The sequence below is a fragment of the Muntiacus reevesi genome, chromosome 2 (genome assembly GCF_963930625.1).
Source record: "Muntiacus reevesi chromosome 2, mMunRee1.1, whole genome shotgun sequence".
NCBI classification, from domain to species: Eukaryota; Metazoa; Chordata; class Mammalia; order Artiodactyla; family Cervidae; genus Muntiacus; species Muntiacus reevesi.
In genome coordinates this window covers 262,175,749-262,183,234 of record NC_089250.1, presented here as the reverse complement: position 1 = coordinate 262,183,234, position 7,486 = coordinate 262,175,749, and positions in this window count along the sequence as shown.

Here is a 7,486-nt window from a genome sequence, read left to right as displayed (position 1 = left end):
ACATGTAAGACAATAAAAAGATATAAACAAACTGTAAGATGATACAGCTAGGGAAATAAATAAGCTGTAAGATAATACATTTGTGTTATTTGAGGGCACTGAGTTTGTGATCGTTTTTTATATCAGCCATAGGAAATTGATTCATCATGTGACTTTCCATCTGGGGTCATCCCTGTCTATATTAGTTCCTAAGTCTGCTGTAACAAGGATCACGGAGTCATCAGAGTTGATTCCTTCTAAAAGCCATGGGAGAGCATCTATTCCAGGCCTCTCCCCTCGTGTCTGGTGGTTTGCTGGCCATCTTTGACGTTCCCTGACTTCTAGAAGCATCATCCTCATCTCTGCCTTTATCTTCCCATGGCATTCTCTCTGGGATGTGTCTGTGTCCTGAACTACCCCTTTCATAAAGACACCAGTCTAACAAGATTCGAACCCACACTAAGGACCTCTTTTTAACTTGGTTACATTTGCAATGAATGAATGCATCTTCAAATAAGGTCACATTCTGAGGTACTGGGGGTTAAGGCTTCAATTCAGTTCTGTTCCATCACTCAGTCATGTCCGACTCTTTGCGACCCCATGGAGTGCAGCACACCAGGTCTCCCCATCCATCACCAACTCCCGTTGACTCAAACTCATGTCCACTGAGTCGGACTTCAATGTATCAATTTTGGGGATGACACAGTTAAACCCCAGAAAATCATTATTCATGTCACAATAGTCTTCTGGGCCCCTGCCACGACCCAGACCCCCACCTGGGCCCTGGAAACACCAGACACATTCAGTCTGTGCCCTGTAGGGACTGGGATTTACATATCGCAAACTCTTCTGCCTCCTGACCTTTGTTTCCTGCTGATCACATTGTGGTGCATTTCAACACAGGGGCAAAACATGCACTTCCCTGACCTTGGAGCGGCGCCAAGCGGCGCCACCATGGACTTTTCTGACCCCAGGTCATGGTTCCTACTGTGCTGTGTGACCTGTGTGATTCATTCAATAGCCACATTCTTGATGTAATGACTATAAACAGTTTAAAAAGCCCCATTTTGGGAGTGTTACTCATTCATGAAAAGGAACGCATGTGAGTCAGTTCTGATGAGATGGATGAACTTACAGCCTATTATACAGAGTGAAGTCAGAAAGAGAAAACAAATGTCGCATACTGACGCATATATATGGATTCTAGAGAGATGGTAGTGATGAATCTACTTGTAGGGCAGCAATGGTGATGCAGACATAAAGAACGGATTTAGGGCCATGGGGGTGCGAGGAGGAAGGTGAGGGTGGGATGGATGGAGAGAGTAGCCTGGAAGAACATACACTACCATGTGTAAAAGAGATAGCGTTCGGGAATTTGCTGTATGACTCAGGGAACTCAAACCTGGGCTCTGTAACTGCCTAGACGGGTAAGGTGGGCGTCGAGGTGGCAGGGAGGTTCAAGAGGGAAGGGACATAGGTATACCTATGGCTGATTCATATTGGGATACGACATAAATCAACACAATATTGTAAAGCAATTATCCTTTCACTAAAAATAAATAAATTTTAAAATGATGAGAAAAAAACAAAAACTTTCCATTTTATAGTTGACAAAATGGAGGCCTAGGGAGGACAGTCACTTGTCAAGGCCAATATGTGCCAGAGACAATGTTTAAATCCAGGCCTACAGGACTCCAGCGGCTAGATTTGAAGCCTCTAGACCTGGAAGTCTTTATCTGAGGTTCAGGCACCCCTAGAATTCAGGGGCTCCAGGAACTTGGATGGAAAACAAAATTGTATGTTTTTCACTAAACTCATTCTGAACTTTAGCCTTTCTCTCATTTATGAAGGCAGATTGCAGTCATGTCAGCAGTAACAGTGGGTTTGTCACTAATGGAAACCAGATATTTTCTTTTCTTTTTGGCCACGCCCTGCAACATTTGGGATCTTATTTCCCCGACCCGGAATGGAACCCATTCAATCCTGCTGCATTCCTGCTGCAGTCCTAACCACTGGACCATCAGGGAAGCCCCCAGAAACCTCGGATATTTTCACAGCACATTTCAATTGCAGCTCTGGAAATATCATTTAGACTCATCACCAGTCTAAGATGATGCCACTAGAACTTGTTTTTGAACATGTTTCTGAGAAGAATGCACTATATCACACATCTGGTTTATTTTTAACTTTTAATAAATTGATTTTTGTGGGGATCTTATGAAGTAAAATTTGTTTGTTTGTTTGTTTGTTTGTTTGTTTGTTTATCATCATGGTCTTCCCTTGTGCCTCAGACGGTAAAGCATCTGTCTGCAATGCTGGAGACCCGTGTTCGATCCCTGGGTCAGGAAGATCCCATGGAGGAGGAAATGGCAACCCACTCTAGTATTCTTGCCTGGAAAATCCCATGGACAGAGGAGCCTGGTAGGCTACAGTCCATGGGGTCGGAAAGAGTTGGACTTGGCCGAGCGACTTTACTTACATACTTCACAGCAAATATAACATGAGCAGTGCTATTTTTAAAAGTACAATTTGTGAGGTACATTTCCGGCGAGGCAGAAAAGGAAAGAAGACCTCAACAGAAGTAGGTTAACTTTATTCAGGCAAGGAGGGGAGATAGTCGGCCTAACGACCAGGCTGAGCGCCGAAAGGGATCAGGGAGGCTTCATACTTATAGGGAGGTTTGTGGAAGCAATAAGGGAAACGTCAATCAGGCGGGATATTTTGAGTATTCTTTTGTTGAGATGACACTTGTAGTTGGGCAGGGGGTGATAAGTCTTCTGGGCGGGTGTAGGGGGTGGTAGGTTTCCGGACAGGTGGTGATAAGTCCCAGATAGATGCAACTGGCCTGGAGCATCAGGATGGAACTAAAGTTATGCTTTGTTTTCTCCGAAGTTAGATGATTCAGCAAGGGCCTTTTGAAACTGTTGTTCTCTTTTCTAGGCCCAAAAGACTCCTTCATTCCAGACCCTGAAATCATAAAAATAAAAAAAAAAAAAGGGAAAAAGGGCGCCGTATCTCTCTGGCTACTTCTGGCTGGATAGGGGCGACGGTTTGGTGTCTGGAATGGAGGATCGTTCTAGGGTCCACAGTATCCTTTTTCTGAGCTTGAGGTGAGGCTCTCGAGAAGAAGAATGGTCTTGACCTGATCTCGAGGGATGGCCCGAATTCGTTCTTGGAGAAACCTTTGAAAGAGATTGAAGAGACAGGGTCCAAATAAGAGGAATAGAATGATAAGTACCAATGGTCCCAGGAAAGGGAGCAACCAAGGGAGTATCTGTTGGAACAGGTTTTGGGGAATGTAAAGGTTTTGTAACTCTTTTCTGCGGCGTTCAATTCTGTCTCTAAGTTCTTTGAGTCGGACCTGGACTATGCCCGTTTCATTAACAAAATAGCAGCAGTCCTCTCCTAGGAAAAGGCAGGTCCCTCCCTTTTCTGCAGTGAGAAGGTCCCGGGCTCGCCTATTTTGTAGGGCCATAGAAACAAATGGGTTAATTTGTTTTTGGATTGAAACGAAGGACTCTACTACCTGCTCCATGTCTTCATTAAGTTCTTGGGACAGCTTGTAATAGAAATGGGCAGAGGTCGAGATGCCTCCAATCCCGTTGCCTAGGGCTGCTGCTATGCCAGTCCCAATCAGGAGGCGGGCTATGACAGCTTGTCTTTTTCTGTGGGAAAGTTCCCCTTGGGGGTAAACTATTTGTTCTATCTCTTCCTCTTTGAGGAATGTTAGGCCTGGGATCAGGAAGACCAAGATGCAGGGTCCAGGGGGGTCTAAGGGGAGGCATGAATATTCATAGGTCCCACAAAGAATGAAGATTCCCGGATTGGTGCAATTATTTGTGCTGTTCCAGAGAACCCAAGTGGAACAGAAGGAGGGAGCGGAGTTTGTAAGACCAGTGCAGTTGGGACTAGAGTCGTTAATACAGGTTAGGTTTGAAGAGGCTGAGAGTAGGACATTGTCAGAGACTGGTCCAATGAGTTGTGTAGTTTTCTGTTAGGAAGGGGAGGTATAGTTGCCCTGTGACAGCCAGGTTGAGGGTAAGGGAATCGCTATGTGCGGTGAGGGAGACAGTGACATGCATATCCAACACTGGGATGTGTGTTGTGTGTACTGGAAGAATTGGAAGGAAGAGTTGAGTAGGCAGTAAGGTGTTGGTTGCCAGAGGGAGGTTTTAGGAGAGGCCGTAATTGGGAAAGGAGGTCTAGGTGTTTGTAAGGCTCAGGGGTCACCTGTAACCAGGAAATTATGTTCTTTATAACTTGTTCTTGTTTCTTTTCCCAATTTTGATCTAGTACCCCACCCCCGTCTGAGTAGCCTCAGTGGGTAATGGGATAGAAACATAAGTTTCTTCCATTTGGCTTATGGCAGGTACTCACGAAACTCCCTCTCATTTGTACTTTGACAGTGAGTAGGAATTTGGACTTCCCGCCCCCGAGGTTCATGGTGCATGGTTTTGGAGCTGTATTATAACGTGAGGAATGTACGTAGGAATAAATGTCTGAGCAGGGGCAGGGAGTAGCCAGAAGGCTGGGGAGTGCAGCAAGGATAAGGAGCAGAGAAGCCATGAGGCTGTTAGTTAGGCAGTGCAGAGGAAATAGCACCCTAAGAGTAGAACACACCTAGCAACGTAGGCGATACCCACGGAAAGACGAAGGATAGGTGGCCAGTCCTGAGGGGAGACAGTTACTAGGCCTACAGCAAGGATTAAGATTAGGAGTGCAGTTATACTTAGAGAGACAGGGAGAGGCCAGTCAGGGTGAGGGGCAGAAGGCCCCAAGTTGGTGGTGGTTTGAATCTGAGGAGGGACAGTGCTCATTAGGATGTAGAATGATGTAGAGAATGAGAGTAAAGAAATCGATTTCATCTGAAGTCAAGTTGTAGAAGGTTCCATGGAGCCACAGTTGAGACACCAGTGTAGTCAGGTCTTTGAAGGAGGTTCCTGTCGGGGCGCTGATCCAGAGGTCTTGTAGTAGTTGGGTCAGGAACAGTTGTATGTTGAAGAGAGTCAAGGTCATTCAGTGTCCTCTCTGATGGTTGACAGGGGTTGTCGCCGGGTGAATTTTAAGGAGGTGGGTCCTGTGAGGGAGACCTGATAGGTGTCATTTAAGGAGGGCAGCGCTGGATTGGCGGTGACCCGTTTTAGACGAGAGAGGTGTACCCAGGAGGTGACCTTTTCGAGTTTAGCTGCAGTTGGGGTAAGGAGGATGACTTTGAATGTTCCCTGCCACTTTGGGGTTAGGTCACCCTGAGGATTATCTGATAGATAGACCAGGTCCCCAATTTGTAAAGGGGGCAGGGAGGCTTGGGGGTCAGGGACAGGCAGATTGTGGTTGACGTATTTCCAGAGGGCATTGCAGAGTTGCACCAGCAGAGGGGAGTGTAGGAAGCTTGGTATGGGAGGAGGTTCAGGGGGGAGTCTAGGAGGGAGCATGGGCCTTCCATACATCACCTCAAAGGGGCTCAGCCCCAGGGGCTTTCTGGGCAAAGCCCGCATTCTGAGGAGAACAATTGGCAAAAGTTTAGTCCAATCCAGATGTACCTCAAGGTTAGTTTGGTAAGCGTTTTTTTTTTAAATTATTCTATTCATCCTTTCTACCTTTCCTGAGGACTGGGGACAGTATGGAATGTGAAATTTCCAGGGTATCTGTAAGAATTGGACAAGTTGTTGGGTGACCTTGGACGTAAATTCCGGGCCATTATCAGACTGTAGGGATGAAGGCAGGCCAAACCTGGGGATAATTTCTGTGAGGAGGATTTGGGCCACAGTGTGGGCTCTTGTGTTTGTAGTGGGAAATGCTTCTACCCAACCTGAAAAGGTGTCCACAAGGACCAGGACATATCTGACTCTCTGGACTGGGGTCATATGAGTAAAGTCTATCTGCCAATCCTGTGCTGGGAGGCTGCCTCACATTTGATGGGTTGGAAAGGATGTCGGTTTAAGGTTGGAATTGGGGTTAGTACGTTGACATGTTTGACAGGAGCGGGTAAGGTTATCTAAATATTGTTGGTCAGCATTGGATATGGGGAAGTGGTTACGGAGGAACTGTTGGAGTGTCTTGGATGAGGGATGAAAAAGTGAGTGTAGGTAAGAGAGGATTTCTCTGGTGGTGGGAGGGTCGGGTGGAGTCAAAGATAAGATGACAGGAGACTGGAGGGAAGGATGGGACAGGGCTATCGCTTTTGCCTTCTGGTCTGCAGCATTGTTGAAGGCTGATATGAGACTTCCCTTTTGATGTCCCCTACAGTGGAGGATGGTGGCTTTGTTTGGTAAGAGTACTGCCTCTAGAAGTTTGTGGATCAGGTCTGAATTAATAATAGGGGATCCCTTTTGGGTTAGGAAACCTCTTTCTCTCCATATTAGGATGTTTGAGTGAAGTATGTTATAGGCATATTTGGAGTCTGTGTGGATGTTAACCCTTAGATTTTTAGCCAGAGTTAAAGCTCTGGTGAGAGCTATCAGTTCTGCCTGTTGGGAGGTGGTGTGAGGTGGCAGCAGTGAAGCTTCAATTGTCTGGGTTCTATAATTGTGACGAAGGTCCCCCTGGATGATGGCATATCTTGCTGCAAACGGTGGGGATTTTTGAGAGCTGCCATCAGCGAACCAGTGTGGGGTGTCTGGGTCTAGGATGGGCTGATCGGTTACATGTTTGAAGGGGTTTTGGGTAAGATCTACTGTTAGGCTGCAGCTATGTAAGAGGGAGTCTGTTGTAGAGGACATGGGTAATAAGCTGGCGGGGTTAAGGGAAGAGCAGGGGGAGAATGAGAGCTGAGGGTCAAGGAGAAAGGCATGTAGAACCTGTACCCTGGAAGGGGGAAGGGAGAGGAAAGCCCGATGTGACAGCAAGTCTCGGAAGGTGTGTGGAGACCAGACTGTTAAAGGGGCGGGCATGTCTAGAGAGTTTATTTGCTTCGGGTACGAGGGCTGCGATAGCAGCCATGTCCTGTATGCAGGGAGGCCACCCCTTGGTCACCATGTCCAGCTGTTTTGATAGATAGGCTATGGGAGCCCAGGTATCTCCAGCCCGCTGACATAGAAGCCCCAGGGCCTGTCCTTGGTTGGAATGTGCAAAGAGAAAGAATGGTCTGGTGTGATCTGGCAGGTGGAGAGTTGGGACTCGGAGCAGGCTCTGGGTGAGTTGGCGAAGAGGATTGGCCAGCGAAGAAGGATTAAAGAGGGGCTCATCCAGACATCCTTTAGTTGCCTCATAGAGTGGCTTTGCAATGAGGGAGAAGTTGGGGATCCAGATACGGAAAAAATTTAGGAGGCCGAGGATAGACAGGAGTTCCCTTTTTGTTTTTGGAAGTGGACAGTTAATTAAGGCCTGGATTCTATCTGGGGGAATAGTTCTTTGTTGATGGGATATGGAAAGTCCCAGGTAGGTGACTTTTGTCTGGACTATTTGGGCCTTAGATTGGGATACCCCATAACCCCAGGATCCCAGGGCCCTAAGGAGTTTGGCAGTATGTTGGAGGCAGAGTTTTCGGGTTGAGCTATAAAGGAGGAGG